The sequence below is a fragment of the Acomys russatus genome, chromosome 31 (genome assembly GCF_903995435.1).
Source record: "Acomys russatus chromosome 31, mAcoRus1.1, whole genome shotgun sequence".
Lineage (NCBI taxonomy): Eukaryota > Metazoa > Chordata > Mammalia > Rodentia > Muridae > Acomys > Acomys russatus.
In genome coordinates this window covers 3,174,233-3,192,823 of record NC_067167.1, presented here as the reverse complement: position 1 = coordinate 3,192,823, position 18,591 = coordinate 3,174,233, and the positions used below count along the sequence as shown (strand labels likewise).

Sequence of the window (18,591 nt, the reverse complement as noted above, 5' to 3'; positions counted from 1 at the left end):
CATGTGGCCCACTATGTACGCGCAGTAAAATACCTATAAAAATTAAAAATTAAGATCTTAAGTAAGACAGAATCACTTCCATATCTCTGGGGAGAGAAACATCCCAATTCATTACAAGGCCTCCTGAGTGGGAGAAGGAGTTCTAGGCCAGGCTTGCCACTTTTAAAAAAACCATTGTGGCAGAGCTGGGCGTGTGAGTAGGATGGTGCCTGTGAGGGTCAAAGGCATCTTTGAGGAGTCTCTCCTTACAGATTTAAGGTGGGTTTTGAGGTTTGACTTCAGGATGCCATGTGCACCATGTGCCTGAAAGAACCTTTGCCCACTTGGCCTGTTGTTGCTCAAGCACATCCAATACAACACACGTTTTTATTGTTTGTCGTTTGGTTGTGTTGTTGAGATAGTCCTACACTGTGTATTCTTGACGGCCTCAAAGTCAGCATTAGACCTGCCCAGCCCAGAACTCACATGAATCTGCGTGACTCTGCCTCCAGTGTGCTGGGATTAAAGGGGCTGTTGTTTAAAACACTGGGTTGTAAATAAATTAATTTACATGATACACTGGACATTCTGGAGTTCTTAACCAAAAGTGCCCCTTGTGAGGTTAGATGCTGGTCCCCACTGCCTTGTTTACTTGGGAGGCAGCAGAAGCTATTTTAAGATTGACATTTGGATGATGGGAGGATTAGATTTGTGTTTGGAGAGTTCCAGCCCCATAGAATTGATAAGGAGTTGGTAAGGCCAAACTCTGGATAAAATGATTAACACATATTTAGTTTACTCTTGAGATGGGAAAAAGAATCCACTGAGACTGAATTAGCCTGAATTTGTCGTGGTGACTGACCAGAAGAATCACTGGCATTGTGGGCAAGTGTGAGCCCAGTAAAGTCAGGAAACAGAAATGTGTGAAAAGATGCTTGAAGGACAATGGGCTTGGTGTCCTCAGATGGATGGCCCACTGGCATCCTGATGGCCATGAACTCATTTTCATTTGATGGCTTTCTCTGTGTGTCCTTGGCTGTTTTAGACTCAGTTTGTAGACCAGGGTGACCTAGAACTCACAGAGATCTGCCTGCCTGTTTCTCCCTGAGCACAGGAATTACAGGTGCGCCCTATAGCACCTGCCTTTTCTTGTTTCTTCTTCTTCTTTTTTTTTTCTTTTTTCGAGACTTTGAAGCTTGACATTGAGGTATATGCGGCTGTGAGCATTTAACAATCCTCACAAAGCTGTGCTTGTTAATACTATTTTTTCATTAAAACATTGCGGTTACATTAAAACATCTTCAGAGGCATGCATGTACTGGCTTACACATGAAAATTACCTTCCATGTCTTCTAGAACTTTGACAATATTCTTCAATATTCTGGTCTTCCCTTCTGTAGCCTAAAATATAGTAAGATAAATGTATGCTACTGAAATTTATCCAAAGTTTAAATTAAATTAAATTAAATTATTATTATTATTTATTATTATTATTAAACAATACTTGATTTATTCACTACATTCTACCTCTTTCAGAATCAAAATTACAGAAGAGTAACAATCTCTAAGGCTTTTTTCCCTTAAGCTATAAAGTGAAGGAAAATTTATGTCATTACCTATACAAGTGAGGTTCCAGTAGGTTTCCAGCATCACATCTTTGTAGAGATTTTTCTGAGAAGGATCCAGCAAAGCCCACTCTTCCTGAGAGAAGTTCACATGCACGTCCTCATAGGTCACTGTCTTCTAAAGTTAACCATATACATGTATAGATACATAGGGTATATGTAGGTAAACACATGAAGTATACATATGTAGGTAATAGAAGCAGTGAGATTCACTGCATTGTAAGTTTTCTCTATTGAATATATATTTACCTTATTACCTGTGTCAACATTAGTTCCATGTCACAGAATTTCAAATGCAATCACCAAGTTGTTTTAGAAGGGAAGAGAAAAGGAGAACCACGCCTCTCATTCCTGTGCACACTGGATAGGACACTGCACGGCAGGAGACACATACACATACACAGAGACACACAAATACAGCAGCACTGCTGAGCAGATATCAGTAAAACTGTAGCAAAATTACTAACTTTCTTCTTCTCGAGGGCATTGCATGCACAATGTGCATATACACATACGTTAAGAAACCCTATAAACATGAATAAAATTTAAATTCTTAAGAAACACAAGGTCACTCCTGGATGCTTGGTGAAGGGACACAGATTCCCAACTCTTTACAAGGCCTGCATAAGCTACAGAAGGATTTCTGGACATCTTCTCCCACTATTCCAAATTTTTGTTATCATGTTTGTTGGGTAGGGGGGCATGTCCATAGCATGGTGCTTGTCAAAAGACAACTTTGTGTAGTCTCTCCTCACAACTTTTGTTTTTGTTTTGAGAATGTATCTCTGGCTGTTCTGGAATCAATCTGTAGACCAGGCTGTCCTCAAACTCACAGAGATCCACCTGGCTCTGCCTCCTGAGTGCTGGGATAAAAGGTGTGCGCCACTACTGCCTCGGTCTTTTCACAACTTTTAAGTGGGCTATGGGGATTGAATTCTGGTGGTCTCATGCATAGTATACTGGAAAATACCTTTGCTCACAGAGCCATCTCCTTTGCCCAGCCTATCCAATTTATGCACCCATTTTTGTTGTTTGGTTTTGGTATTGAGACAATATCACACTATGTACTGTCACTGGCCTGAAACTTAGCATTAGAGCAGGGTAGCCCAGAACCCAGAGGAATCTGCCTGTCTCTGCCTCCAGAGTGCAGGAAAGAAGGGGTGCTGTTGGAAGTGCTGATCTGGCTGCCTTAATGATGCTTTCCTAGATCTATCAGCACAGAGTCAGGCACAGTTACTCAGCTGTCCTGCAGCACGGGAGCAGAGAGCAAGGGGCTATTTCCACACTCAGCGTTCAGAAGTGAGTGAGCACTAAGAATGGTTTAGAGCCTGACATTTAAAGCCCATGGTGAGGTGGCACTATCGTTTGGTTTTGATGCTGTTGGACAGACCCCAAGGTCAGAACTCAAGGGCTCACCAAATGCCTGCTTGGTCAGCATTTTATCAAGATAGAGGTTGGAAGCCAGAGAGGGAGGAAACTGGCATTCCTAGGGGACATTCATAAGGGCCAGGAAATACAAGGAATCTATCCAAACTTTTTCATCTTCCAGATCCAGAAGCCAGAAAGAATAAGGCCTAGTTCTTGCCCACCTTGCTGAGGAGTAGAAGTGCAGATATAATTTAGGCGATGGCTTCAGGTATGGCCTCTGTAACCTTCCCATGACCTGGATTACCACCCAAAGAAGCTTTGGGCCCCTCTGTACTTCTCATGGTAGCCCATGGACTAAATTAGGAAGCACATGCGTGTTGGCTGGTGTTTGATCATACTTCTAAGAATGTTGAGTTGAGGTTTCTGGTGCTGGCATTATGGCTGCAGGGCCCTCTTAGACTGAGCGTTTCCACCTTCCCAACTGCACATGGACTTAGAAGTGATAATTATGAAGGGAAGGAAAACTGGCTGCAGGTGCTGTATCACTTACTTGTTAAATGAACTTACTAAGTCTAAATCCAAAGAAAAATGATGTTTCTTTTTGTTGGCTCAGCTCTAGCACACACCTTTAACCCAAGAGCTCTTTTGTATATATGAGCTACATGAAGTCAACTCTAGGTCAAGAGGCAGAGAAAGCAGCCAGCAGAAAGGATGGATATTGAGTTGAGGGTATTTAGCGCATTGTGGAGAAGGAGAAAGAGCTCGTTCCTTCTGGGATGATATTGGTGTAGGAAGGTCAGCTAGGTGCTTTCTCTGCCACTCTGGCCTGTCAAGTTCTCACCCCAGCATCTGGCACCTGAGTCTTTTTTTTTTTTTCAATTCTAATGATTGGGATTTTCTTTATAAAACAACAATTTTATGCTCCACCTTGGGCCATGACCCTTCAGACAGAGAGATCACTCCCTCTGAGGAGAAACTGAGAAACCAACAAGCTTAGTAAGTCTTCTTGGAATTCCTCAAGGACAGTGTTAAGATCTTAGGACCCTGTATAGTGCTACTCTATATGGGGATGAGGGAAGGAGAAGGAGAGGAGGAGGAGGAGATGGAGGAGGAGCAGGAGGACGAGATGGAGGAGGAGGAGATGGATGAAGAGGAGTGGGGGAGTGACGGAGGAGGAAGCAGAAAATTAAAAGCTTAAGGGCTTTGCTGCAAGTGTCCCACTAACAATTATGACTATTACCATTTGTGTATTTTATACTGTATTCTCCCTTTTCTTTTTCTTTTTTCTTTTTTCTTTTTTTCCCCCCGTGTTTTGAGACAGGTGTTCTCCGTTTATCAGCTCTATCTGTCCTGGAAGTCACTCTGTAGTCCCTCAGGCTGGCCTTGAACTCACAGAGATCCTCCTGCCTTTGTCTCCCAAGCGCTAGGATTAAAGGCGCGCACCAACACTGCCCAGTGTCATGCTTTATTCTTAATAGCCTTCATGGCTTTCTCGAATCACTAAAAAAAAAAAAAAAAAGTGGATAGAAGCCTTAGAAGCAAATTAGAGAGACTTATAAATGGAATAAAAATACTCAGACACAGACCAAGGGATTTAGACAAGCCTCAGAAAAACTTGTAAGAATAAGAAAAATGCTAAGACACACACACACAGGACTTCAGACAAACCTTAGACCTATAAATGAGAATGAAAAAATTTCTCAGATGCAGAGGATTTTAGATAAGAGCCTATCATGCCATTGAAACTAAAAGGGGATGGTGGAAGTTTGTTAAAAAAAAAACCAACCTAATTAAATCTTGGGCTGTTGAAACTGTGAATTCAGACTGCAAAAGGGTGAGTAGACCTTTAAAGGCAAGATCAACACCAATAGGGAAATGGTTTAGAGGTATGCCTGGTATTGGACCTCAAGCTTGTAAGGGTAATCTGATAAGATCATTTCTAAAAGTATTAAGAAAAATCAAAATGGGAGCTCTTTTAATTGGGTTAAGCAAGGTTGCTTGCACAGGTATTGTAGGCAAGGCCTTCCTAGACACGATGGTTTTTCTCAAAGTAATCCAAGAAGAAAGCTGCAGGCTTCTGGAGTAAACTAAAGGTGTGGTAAACTCTGACACTGGACAAATGATTGAAGATGAACCAGGGATAGCCAACATAACCCTATGCCGGTGGAAAATGCCCTGTAGCCCCTCTCACAGGCCCTGACAGCAAATCCCATTCAGTCTTTCCCTGTCAGCATAGGAGAAACTCATCCACAGAGCAATTAGAAGATTTAATGCCTGCTGCTAAAAACAACACTGCTCTGCATGGAACAAGGACAGAACAGTCTCAGTACATAAAGCAGCTCAGGAGAGACCAGAAATTAACAATTTTGGCAAGCTGCTATCAATGATCAGAGACCTAAACTGAAAGTACAAATAAACGGCACTGAAATTCAAGATTTAGTAGATACAAGAGCAAGTCTAATAATAATTTCACCAAGAACTTGGAATCCAAAGTGCCATCTTTGGGCGGTAAGTATTCAGCTTCTAGGGATTGGAACTTCATTCAGATAAAACAAAATATAAGAAGGGTTATGTGTACAGGGCCAGAAGGAAAAATAGGAAAATTAAAGCCCTATCTGGGAATGTGACATGTTTCAGCAATTGAAAACGCTGATTAACATTCCTCCAATCTCAGAAACAAACCATTAAGTACAGAATTCTTCTGAGAAAAATATTAAAAGGTATTATGAAGACAGTCAGAGAGTGTCTAAGTTGTCCATAAGTAGGACATGACAGGTGCTGGTCTTTCAAAGGTACCAACTGCCCTACCTTTGAAAATGATTAACTAGGCATGAAAATTAAAAAAAAAACATAGTATTTTTGAATGACAATTTGTGAAAGACACAGTTGCCTCATAGGCATAAGATGGAAACTGGGATTTCTTATACAACGTGTCTTAACTCTACTTTAGAACATAAAATAGACTGTGCGCTGCCTAATGGCCCATACGTCATGGATCTCAGGATCTCAGCTTTTGAGTTTCCTTATTGAATAAACAGGATATTTTGTTGTTTGGTATTTTTAAAAAAAACACAGATAGGAGATTTTAAAATATAAATTCAAAGAGGTACAGTGGTTCAAACTTGTTTTCTAAAGAGCTAATAAAATAATTTGAGGCTTACATAAAATAATTCAGCAGGGTGGTGGTGGCCCATGCTGGAAAGCAGAGACAAGCAACTCACTATGAAGTTAGCTGTTTCCTCAATTCTAGAGTCACGACGAATAGGGCATTGTGCTACGTGACACGCAGCAGCTTCCTCTGAGATAATTTTTTGTCTTCTTTGGGTTTTATTTTTTTGTTTTTGTTTTTGTTTATGGAGTGTGTGCACAAGGGCAGAAAGCAGATATGGAAAGACAGGGAGATGGGTGGGGTTATGGTGCACATTAGGAAATTCATAATGACCCAATAACACTTTCTGGAAAGCACAGCGGGACTTTCCACTTGGTGCATGTCTCCAGCTAGTTAGTTCTTCAGTGGTGCCGCTCTCCCCTGTTGCAGCTAACCTTACACACTCCTTCCCACTCTCCACCTAAGGACCTCCCGTTTCTCAGTCCTGAACCTCACGGTTGCCTTCTTCTCTGTCCTCGGTGACATTGAGTCACAAAAAGTCTTTGCTTTCATCTGGACTGTATTACCACAGGGGTTCCAGGACAACCCACACCTATTGGGCAGGCTCTGGCTTCATATCTAGTCTCTTTGTCATTCCCGATAGAAACTTATACACAATGTGGATGAACTTCTCTGCAATCAGTGTCACACGTTAGCAAACTAACATCTCTACTCTTCTAAATTTATTGTCCGGCTGGGGCTAGAGTCTCACTGTCTAAGGTTCAACTATCCACCCCTCAGACCATCTACTTGGGATTACCTACTACTCCAACCCACAAGTCCAACACCTTGGATAGAAAACACCTAATCCAGTCCCATCTCCCAAACAGGAGATTTTAAAAATCAGTCCTAGGAATGCCTGAGTTCTTACCCTGCAAGATCCCCTCCTGTTCCCTCCTTGTCGCCCTCTATATGAACCAGCCCTTGGCCCCTCACATCACCCCTTCTCAAGCCTGTGACCAACCTCCCTCAGAAGCCCCCAAAGGCCCTTCTTCAGCCTCAGGTCTACACCTACCAGACCTAAGCCATTCCTTCACCCCCCTGTGCAACCAAGAAAGAGGGATGTGCCCTTGGGATCCTAGGACCCTGACCTTTCTTTGGACCCAAGGTATACCCGCCAAAGAAATAAGACCTGGTGGTGAGCACCCTGAATACATGATTTAGCAACTGCCAAGCTTCTTATTCACAATCTCCTCCCTCCCCCCAAAATTTTATGTCACTATCTTCTCTTTTCAATACTTGTCCCACCTCTTGATATATAAAGGCTTATAAACTCTGTCTCCCCTGCTTGACGCTCTCTCTCTCCCTCTCTCTCTCTCTCTCTCTTTCCCTCTCTCTCCCTCTCTCTCTCCCTCTCTCTCTCTCTCTCTCTCTCTCTCTCTCTCTCTCTCTCTCTCTCTCTCCAGATAGCAGTAGGTAACACAAATCACCACACTAGCTTTCCAATCATGCCAACCCCTCAACATCTCAATAGTTCTTCCTCGACGATACACAAACCACTCTCCATCTTGTTCTTGCATTGAAACCTTAGAATAATTGACACATACAGGAAGGCTTGCTGCTTCAGAACATCTATACCTTGTACATAGACAGGCCATCTATACATCGCACACAGACAGTAACTCCTTTTTAAACCTCCAGCCCACTCCCAAGGATTTGTATTTCCTAAGGACTGTGACTGAGTCTTGCTAAATCTGTCAAATAATAGATGCCCAAGTTAAAATCATAGTCCCCATTTGTCCAAAGTCAAATGTGTTAGGTTCCTCTTGGTCTTGGTGGACACCTTCTCCGGGTGTGTGGAAGCACTGCAACCAGCAACAATAGGGCTCTAGACAGTCTCCGACCTTTTCCTCCGCGAGATCAATCCCCACCTCCCTCCAGTTGGAGGCCCTAAATTCTCCTCCCAGACTTCTCACACCCTATCCAGAGGCTTCAACGTCCCTTGACATTTCGAGATTCCATACCATGCACGGTCCTTGGTGAACTTAGAAAGAACTAACAGCTCCTAATCAAAACTGTTTGTAGAATTCTCGTAAGAACTTCATGTCAATCGTGTTAAACTCCTACGACTGGCGCTCCTCAGGCTAAGGGCTCTCCCCGAGTGACCTCTTTCCATCCCTCCATTTGAGCTCAGGTATGGACAATGGGTTCTGACCCTGTGTTTCACCCAAACCTTCGACTTTCCCTGATCTCTTACTCTTACTCCCTCCTGCACTCAGCCATATCTCCTCCCTCCTATGGAACTCACTGACCACTAGCTACCCGCTCTCAATCAAACTCCTGTCCATGCCCAATCATGCCTAAGAATCAGGTCCTTCTCTCCCCTCCAGAACAACATCTCTCACCCCTTGATTCTAAATGGAAGGGCTGGCCCAAGGCCATTTCTGTAATCCACACAGCTGCTAAGTTTGAGGGTCTCCCTCACCGGATTCATCTATCCCACATCAACCCCTTCACTCTTCTCCCTCAAGGTAACTCCCTTCCTACATATCAAACCCCAACAGGGCCCTGCTCTCTTAACTTTTAGAGAACACAACGATCAACCACCTTCTCAGTTCCAGAAGAATGAAGCTTCACCCCAGCAGCCACGCTGGACTCTACTGGGTTGCACATAGACTTTTCCTCCTCACCCTCTTGTCTGCTTCTGACCAGAGAAACTCTTACATGTGGAGATTTGAACTCAAGACATGCATCACTTGTAACAAACAGTCCCTCCAAATAGGAACTTGAGCACAGCAGGCTGACAGGAGCTAATTACAATCTCATGTCCCCAATGTCCACATCACCTTCAGTTACTGACTAGATTGTCTACTTCCTCTGTGAGCAGGCCTAAGACTTCTGTAAAGAGAGGACAGAGACACATGGAGGATGCCCACACTGCTCTTAGCAATGCCATCTGTCACATGTCCTTCCTCATTCTGACCCCCTCCACTAGGGACAAAATGAGCCCTTTACCTCGACGTGATGGCGCCATGGGGTCCCAGCTGGGAAGTGGGTGCTGTTGATTAGCTCCACCATTTCCTCAACACCTGGTACCTGTAAATCATGAGTAAAACCAAGAAAAAAATACCTCTTCAATTAGTCAACGCCTGGAGACAGAGGAGCTGGAGGAGGAAATTCAACATTCCTCCCAAGTCATAACTTCTTTAATGTCTCCTCTCCTAAATACACACACCTGCCACCTCATCTCCTCCCTCAGATTCTGACTACAGCCTACCTGGCTCTTTTATATCAGCTAGCCTGGCTGCTCTGGGGATTGCTGGGTGTTGTTCCTAATGGTACTGGCTCACAGATGCTGCTTACAGCTTTGAGTGTAACCTTGGCAATATCCTCATATAGGCTGTATTTTCTTAACAATAATATTTTATTACGAACTTATTAAATGAGAGTACCTCACTTACAACCCGACTAACTTAAACCATAGGAAAAGAAGATTAAAGAATACAATAATGAAACCGTAAGGATATCAGTTCCAAGGAACGATATTCAGCAGGATTTCTTCTGCTGGAACCTGGAGCAACTGGAATCTAGAGACTTAGCTGGAGCCCTGAAGCCTTCCCTCGAGCGGTTCTCTCTAGGAGTGTCTCGAAGTGGAGTGATGAAAAGCCAAAACTCTTCCAAGTCTCCAAAGGTCCAGCCTCCTGATTTTGGCTCACATTTATATCTCCTCTCAGAATCTGTTCAAAGATGTTTTTCAGCTGGTTAACAACCAATCTCCTCCACATGGTGGTCTTGCAAGTCTTTTTCTCACTCCACTAGTGATCTAAACAAAAAAACATGTTTATCTCTCCTTCATACTTACCTCATAATTCACCAATTGCACCAAGTGTCATGTTACCAAAATTCCTGTTGACATGGCAAACTGCTCTAAGACATCCAGGACAATTTTGCTAAATTTCTTAGACTGCAATGCAACCTTAATCCTTGGCAATCTGCCCTATCACCAAACCTAAGATGGTACTCAAGTCTACCATCTCCTACCTAACAGTTGGTCAGCTGCTTTCCCTCTTTCTCAACATGGGAGTGATACATGTTGAATCACAGCTACTGATTCCAGGTGTGGACTCAATAGCCACCCAACATAAGAAAAGGCAGTTCAAATCTTGTTCCTTCTGCCTGTGACAGCAATAACTGTGGAGTCGCCACTGGTACAGCGGGACTAACAACATGGCTAATTTTGTATTATCATTTTTTCTTCCCAGTTCGCCCAGGGCTTCCAACAGGTGTCCCAAACCATCCTCAGCCTTCATGGGGAAATTCACATCTTGGCCCCAGTGGTACTCAGCAAACAATCTGGAACTACATCTTTTTACAGCTGAAACTGGTGGCCCTTGCCTTTCCCCACAAGAAGAATACTGTTTCAATATCCACCAATTGGGTAAAGTAAATAACAAACTTCAGCAACTTCAGACCTCCATAAAACATAAGGAATGCCTCGAAGCCTCCAGCCCTGTGCCTCTGTGATCCCCACATGGAAGTGGATACTTCCCTTCCTCCCTTCTGCTCCTTTTTCTGCTCGTACTAACTGCACCCTGCTTTATCACTTAGTTCTCTCCCACACCCCAATGGTAGTTTCAAAACATATCCAATCAAACAATTAATTAGCCATAGTTACAGGATGGCCAATTGCTCGCCAGAGCTGGAGACCCATGTCTGCCAAATATGTCCTGATGATGAGGGCCAACAATGCCCCTAAGACACTGCTGCCCCAGACAGCCGGGAGCCGTCTAAAGGACGCAGTACCCCAAGTTCTCTCTCACAAACCACTCCCAAATATTTTAGCACACTTTATAATAAATAAGAAGGAGGAATTTTGGAAATAGCCTTTTCCAAGTTCACCTTCAGTAGCTCACCAACAGGAGAAATATCATCACCAGACACCCAAGTGCAACACTGGCCACCTTTACCACAAATAGCTTTTTCTACCCATGAGCTTGCACTATCCCCCACTGTAAAAGGCCAGTGCCTTCTTGGCCCACCCTCGCTTTTTCCCTTGCTCCTTAACTCAGAGACGGGCTCTGTATCCAACCACCAATAAACGTGTCCCATGAGGGTTGCGTCGTCAGGCTTCGTGGGGTCCTTGGCTCTAATCTGCCAAGACACTCTTCCTTCCACAGCAAAACTCCAACACCCGTGATATGCCCACTGACAGGGGGAAACAGGAGAACGGGGCGTCCTAGGTCAGCCTTACCCACTTCAGATCATATCTCAAAAAACAAAGCAGAGTCTCCCTGAGGTGGCGCGTAAAGGTGCAAAAAGATAAAACAAGCTCTCGGAGAAATGGAGAAATACTGCCGCATAAAAACAGTTTATGGGTTCTTTCCTAGGCGGCTGCCGAAGATGGCGGAGGGGCAGGTTTTGGTGCTGGATGGCCGAGGCTATCTTCTGGGCCACCTGGTGGCCATCGTGGCCAAGCAGGTGCTGCTGGGCCGCAAAGTGGTGGTTGTACGCTGTGAGGGCATCAACATTTCTGGTAATTTCTACCAAAACAAGTTAAAGTATTTGGCCTTTCTCCGAAAGCGGATGAACACCAACCCCTCTCGAGGGCCCTACCACTTCTGAGCCCCGAGCCGCAATTTTTGGCGCACTGTGCGAGGCATGCTGCCCCACAAGACCAAGAGATGCCAGGCTGCCCTGGAGCACCTCAAGGTGTTGGATGGGATCCCTTCACCCTATGACAAGAAAAAGCAGATGGTGGTCCCTGCTGCCCTCAAGGTTGTGCAGCTGACGCCTACCAGAAAGTTTGCTTACCTGGGTCGACTGGCTCATGAGGTCGGGGTGGAAGTACCAGGCAGTGACAGCCACTCTGGAAGATCCACTATCGGAAGAAGCAGCTCTTGAGGCTACGGGAACAGGCAGAGAAGAATGTGGAGAGCAAGTTCACAGAGGTCCTCAAGGCCAACGGACTCCTGCTGTGAGCCCAATAAAGACTGTTTGCCTCAAAAAAACAAAACAAAACAAAAAACAAAACAAAAACAAAAAAACAAAACAAAACAACACCTTATGGTCGTAGCCAGGATTCTCTATTTAATAATGCCTATAACTAAGTTGACATGACATTTAAATCCCATCACAATGGTTTAATATAATCCAAGACCAAAAAGTATTCCTTTGTCTCTATTCAGACAACTAAAAATTTCAGCACTACGTGGATGTGTGTGAGGTATGCGGGTGATCTGTGAGTCAGGACAGGCACAAGAGTGCCATGGGAGAGACTGAAGATCAGAGGCAGCCTTCAGCAGTTGGGTTCCCCTCCAGGAAGAGTCCCTCCTGTCAAACTCAAGCCATCAAGCTTGCATGCCAAGCACTTTTCCGACTGAGGCATCTCACCCGCCCCATTTGGTACAATTCCGACCTGAATCCATCCTACTGGCTCTGGCAGGTCACCCAGAAAAGCAAACAAACTAACAAACCAAACCAACTAAGCAAACAAACAAAAAGCAAGCCTGCCCCTATAGCACTCTAGCAGGAGGAGCACTTGCTTGGTTTGTTGTTTGGTTCCTGTTCACAGTCCCTTTTGGAGGTAGGGCAGGGCCAGGCCTGTCTTCCAGGCCACACTGTAGAGGGATTTTAATTTCTCATATGGCTTTTCTAACAGGAGACCTCACACAATGACCTTCTAGGTCTGCGTGATCTGGCTGGAATACAAACACTTCTCAGTCCAGGAGACAGAGGCAAGCCGACCTGAGTTCAAGGCCAGCCTGGCATAGTGCAAGTTTCAAATAAAGAAAAGCTTAGGTCCAGGAGTGGTAGTACGTGCCTGTAATCCCAAACAATGGAGGGAAATTTAGTTTGTAGAAGGAAGCACCCATAATTGAAACGGATGTCTAATTGAGTGGCAGAAAAGCGTGGTGAATCAGGGAAGGGTTTGACAGAATAGGAAAAAAAAGGGAAGCTACTTAAATGTGTAACGCAGAAAGAGAGGAGGTGGTTTTGCTGGGAGAATTTCACAGAGAGAAGTTTAATGAAAAAACACAATAGAATGATCCAGAAAATGTGGAGTCAGAACGTTAGAGAAGATCTGGAGTTAGTTTCAGGCCAAGCAGAGCCTGAATAGCTGAGGTGAACCAGCCAGCCCAGAGCTCCCTAAGAACAAGAAAGGCTGAGCTTATTAAGCAGTCTCTGAGGCTGAACACAGTCTAGGCCTAGTTTAGATTGTACGGAGCTAGAAGCTTCCAAAACTATGCCCACGTCAGCAAACAGAGGCAATAAGTCTGAGACAATAACTGTATCAGGTGAATAAAAGTCTCTTCTCTACCCTACTCATGCCAGCAAAGCGAACTGCACACGGGCAGGGAAAACAGTTCCCCCGGGTGAATGTTCCCTCCACTCCGTGTCTATGTTAAGCAGTCCTGGAAAAGGGAAGTATAACCCTGGACTGAGCCCAAAGGAAAATTCAAAGTTCTACCTTCCCTTCTCTTTCATAACGTAGGTCTCTTTTCAACCAGTGACACATAAAACCACCATGCTCTGAGAAAAGTAAAAACTATGGCCCTGGCCTGGGCAAGAAATTGCCTCTAGACAACACATCCAGGACAGAAGAGATGTTCCTTCTGTCCACAGGGACCAAGGAGAAGTCAAGCATTTTAAAAATATATTTTATTAATTTATTCATATTACATCTCAGTTGTTATCCCATCCCTTGTATCCTCCCATCCCTCCCTCCCTCCCATTTTCCCCCTTATTCCCCTCCCTTATGAAGATAAGCAATTTTATTACATTCTTTTTAGAAAGAGGACTTTTTAAAGACAGTGGCCAAAAAGGTTTTCTTTGCCACCCGACTGTCACCAGATATTAGAAAAGAGATTAACGAATTAAAAAAAATATATTAAACACAAGACAAAATGGGTTCTAACTCAAACTTTGTGGCCCTAGAAATGCCCTGTAATGTAAATTACTAAATGACTGGACCCTGTAGCCACAGGATGGCCCACGTGTCTAATGTGACTACCACAAGTTTAACGAAAGAAAACAAACAAGGTAACTCGGGCACAAGATGCTATACTCACAGCTCCACATGCCATGGTTGAAGCCAACCTTTGAGAAGCAGCAGCACACTGCCTGTCTAATGCCTGTGTGACCTGCTGCCAGGCCGTGCTCCTGGCCCAGCCTCCAGTCTGGTGAGAGAAACTCACCCCCAACAACATGGCTTCCCTCTTGTCTGATGATACAAGTGCTAGCCCATGACAGTCAGGAGATGCAACGTGACATGAGGTACCTGGGAGCTGCAGCAGTTGCTTTAACTGAAACAATCTGTCCCAAGCCAGGTACCTCAGCCCAGAGAGCAGGACTCAGAAACCTGACCCAAACTCTAGGATGAGAAAAGTAAAGTTCACCAACAAATAAATGGATAGCCACGGTGCTTTTATGACCAGCCATGTCCACAGAGTGATCTATAGAAAAAGGGTTTCTCAACACTAGGTCAAAGGACATTAGCAAAATCTTGGCCCTCCTAAAGACTATTTGGCTTCCCCTACAAATTGCTGTCTTCCATTGCTGGAATTCTGACCTGGCTGCCATACAAAGGGCCCTGAAAGGACTAGACTATTGATATTCTGATGACATACAAGGACCCTTCCTGTCTGACCTTCCGTGGTAAAAAAAAGAAACACACACCTAAAACCCACAGGTTGATGGAGGACACCTAAGGAAAAGATCATTTTCTCAAAGACAACGGACAGGACTGTTGGTAACTAACCTTCACCAGGCTACTCCTCTGGGCTCCACAAAACTTCCTGATTTCACAGACCAAGGAATGTTATGCCTAGACGGGACAGCCTGGCATGGATGTCTCAGGAAGCTGGCAGATATGGCTCAAGTGAATCTAGACCAGAGAGCCCTTACCCAGGGAAGGTTCTAAATGAGAACGCAAGATTCCCTAAGAACTCTGGGAAAACTGACTTCACCAAGATCTGGCCTCATTAGGGAGGATAAAAGCACTTGCTAGTTTTCAGACATACCTTTTCCAGGTCAGTAACAGCATTCCCCAACTGGATTAAAACTACTGAAATAGTAGCTTAAAAACTCCAGAAACTGGTCCCCTGATCTGGCCTTCCCCTAGCAATGGGTCCAACAGTGACCTGCCTTTCATAGCCAAATTTCCTCAATTAATAGCAAAAGCTTGAGACACAGATTGAAAACACCACTGTTCGTATAGATCCCACAGTTTGAGCATGTAAAAAGAACAGGACACCGAGAAAACAAAACAAAACAAAAACAACAACAAAAAAACAAAAAAAACCAAAGGACTTTAACATCTCTCATTAGAGTCTACCAAGGACTGGATAAGCTTCCTTCCTTTGTTTTGCTTTGGCAGCTGTGCCCTATATAGGGAGGGATGCATGCCCCTAGGAGACCATGTTTATAAAACCTTCTCCACTGTCTCACCGGCTGAGAGAGGAGAGCTGGCAGAACTCTCCACTGATTCCTTTCTTTGTCACTACAAGCACTCCAGTCCTGCATGAAGACTACTCATTGGACTATCTGACTGATCCAGGTGACATCCACTCCTGTCCAGTGCTGGTCAAGTGAGTGGGCAAAGGGACAGTGTCACTCACCTGGCCAGAACCCTAGAAGGCGGTTCTCTCCACTGCTATGGCAGACCAGCAACCCTGATGCCTTTTACCTTTCAACACAGATGCCCACTATAAACGTCTGATTCAATAACAGAAAGGTATGACATGGCAGTTTATCTATTGAGGTAGAAATATAGACTTTACAATTGTTTGCATGCCCTGCAGCCTAGCCCCCTGGTTTCCAGAAACAAGGTAGTTTCCACTAAAATAATGAGGTTTGTCACACTGAGGCTTCCTGAAATTTTCCTTTAAAACGATGCTGGCCTTGGGGAAACAGGAAAACTTGGAGAACCAGACACTCTGCAAAAAGAAGGAGCCCTGGGGATAGGGTTCCAGAACATTCTGAGCCAGAACGGGCCAAGATTGCTGGCTATCCTCAGACACCTACCTGCCCCTGTCCAGGTCCCCGGCCCCCTGTCCCCTCCTGACTATAAGTGGATAGGAACTAACCAGACTTTCAGGCCATTGACTGAAAAAGCTCACTGTGTCTAGGGACAGTCCAAATGAATGGCTTCTTCTATGGGTCAGTCCAGCTGGAAAACAGCAATATTACTGTTTTCTTTTAAAAATTTCTATGTAGCCTCGGCTGTCCTAGATTCGCTCTGTAGACCAGGCTTGGCTCAAACTCACAGCGGACAGACTGCCTTTGTCTCCCTCCGGAGTGCTGGGATTAAAGGCCTGGGGCACCAAGCCTGCCTCACTGAGACATTTCTCAGGCAGGCTTTTTCTGAGAAAAACTGTAACCAGGTTGCAACCAGAGAACCAGGTAAAGGAAGCAAGGGGAGGGCCGTTGTGCGCCATGTTGACTAGCTAAACAAAAGCAGCTTAAGATGATTGGCTAAGACAGAGGGTAGTGGAGCTCAGAACATTCCAGTTTCTGACCATTCCAGGAGAAACGAACATGGCAGGATAGTGTGGTTTTGTTTAAGCAGAACCTAGAACATTCATTCAAGCAGAACGTTCAAGTATTGACTTGTAAGTAAAAGGCTATTCAAGTTCTCAGGCAGTCAAAGCCTAAGAACTTGAACTACATTTAAGCTGAGGATAAATATGGAGACTTCAAAACACAATGGCTGTGGTTATGCTAAGCAGGAAGGCCTAGACATGTCTGGACATGGCTCAAAGTTGGTGTGCCTCAACACTCTCCGTGAGGACGGCCCACATCTCTTGGCAGTGTGTTCCTGATGATTTCTTTGGCTTCTTCCATTCTCGTGGCTATGAGTTTAGCATGTTCTGCAGCCTCCTCGTTATTACTACTCCTGTGCTGTTTCTTCAGGCGCTGTGTTGGTATTTGTGTGGCAGGACATGTGGAGTCACCCAGATGCTGAATCTTGGGTACTTTGTTTCTGAGCTTCCTACCTTCTTCATGAAAGGGCTTTCTGACAGCCCATCAACCATCTTCCTTAGAGCTATGGAAGAGCTTTAGGGTTCTGCAGGCTCTTTAGACCCTAATTCCCAGAGCATAAGACGATCTTCTGATCAAAAACTAGCATTCTCTCCCTCTCTCTGCACCATCATCCTTATCATCATGACCACCACCATCACCATCATTATCATTATTAGTTCTTGTTATTATTTGCAATAACCAAATTGTGAGTACTCAGATTGGGATTCACTGCTTTGGGTTTGTTTCTTTCTTGTTTCTTTGTTTTAAACCAAATCTCAATCATTCTATTCAACAATGAAGACTCAGGAGCCAGATGCTGGGGTGAAAGCCTGCCAGCTCTGAGAGGCAGAGAAAGTACCCAGTTGACCTTCCTCCTCCTCCAGGGTCTCTCCCCAAAACTTCCCCTTCTCTACGCCATCTCAAAAACGCATAAAACTGAATGTCCCTCCCTTTTACTTCCTGTGCATCTCTCAATCCTGTCCTCCTGACTTCCTCTTACTCCCTATGGTTTCTCCCATGTTCACTCACTGTCCACTGGATGCTTGCTCCACCTCTTACTCTAAGGCTTATTTTAGTTAATCCTGTTTGAAATATTCAGCAGAAAACTTTAGGATTAAAGGTGTGTGCCAAGGCTGACCACACCACACCTAGACACAGGTTTTTTCTTTGTTTGTTTGCTTGTTTGTTTGTTTTTTGGAGTAAATAACACAATCTCAGAATTCACAGAGTGATCTAATATCCTACAACATGTCCTCTTTCTTGTCTGAATAAAAAGGAAAGATTTTTTTAGCTTTGACACTGTACATCTCTTTACAATGAGAAAGCTATTTCTTCCAAGCTTTCCACAATGGCCAGCTTGGTCGTATTTCGAAGTATTAGTATTAGTGTTGTGCTCCTCTTGTGTGTCCTAGTGACGCCCCTACTCCTCCTGTGCAAGTTCTGATGGCCATGATGCTTTCTGGGGCAGTTTGAATGCAGGTGTGCAGGGTACCAAGGCCTCTTCCAGAAAAACCAACTAAAGCAACCCAGGGTTCTACCAAGAGAGGGTGATGGTTTGTGTAGAGTGGATATTTTCTCACAGTAATGAAGAAGACAAGCATGTGTGCCCAAATATTACAATATACAACCTGTGTTCCATCCTGGAAAGCCAGCATGAGCCACAGTGAACCTGTGCAGGAGGCAGCACATGCCGAGGCTCACGACACAAAAGCATCAACCCTTCACCTGCTGTAAAACCTGTCCTTCCACCAGGAACTCTAACTTCCCACAGGCTCTAAATTACACCAACAGAATCCTCATGTTCATGAGTCATGTTATAAGGGAGGCTCTCTGAATGCACACACACACACACACACACACACACACACACACACACACACACATACACACAGTGTGACTACGTAAAATATTCTCTTGTCTGGAGCTGGACTTTCTGCCTCCAAAGACAGAATCAGACTAATTCAAATTGAGGTTTCAAGCTTTTTACAATTCAACATGAAACTTTACAAC

The 18,591-nt window shown here is 44.4% G+C and overlaps 1 non-coding gene and 1 pseudogene across 1 annotated transcript; both read left to right on the top strand.

The window, feature by feature from the left end:
- The first annotated feature begins 2,801 nt into the window (after positions 1-2,801).
- On the top strand, positions 2,802-2,941 carry LOC127183828 (small nucleolar RNA SNORA43). Its single transcript, XR_007830077.1, has one exon. It is a non-coding gene; the product is annotated as a small nucleolar RNA SNORA43 (small nucleolar RNA).
- Positions 2,942-11,442: 8,501 nt separating this feature from the next.
- LOC127212583 (60S ribosomal protein L13a-like) lies at positions 11,443-12,038 on the top strand (annotated as a pseudogene).
- Positions 12,039-18,591: the final 6,553 nt, after the last annotated feature.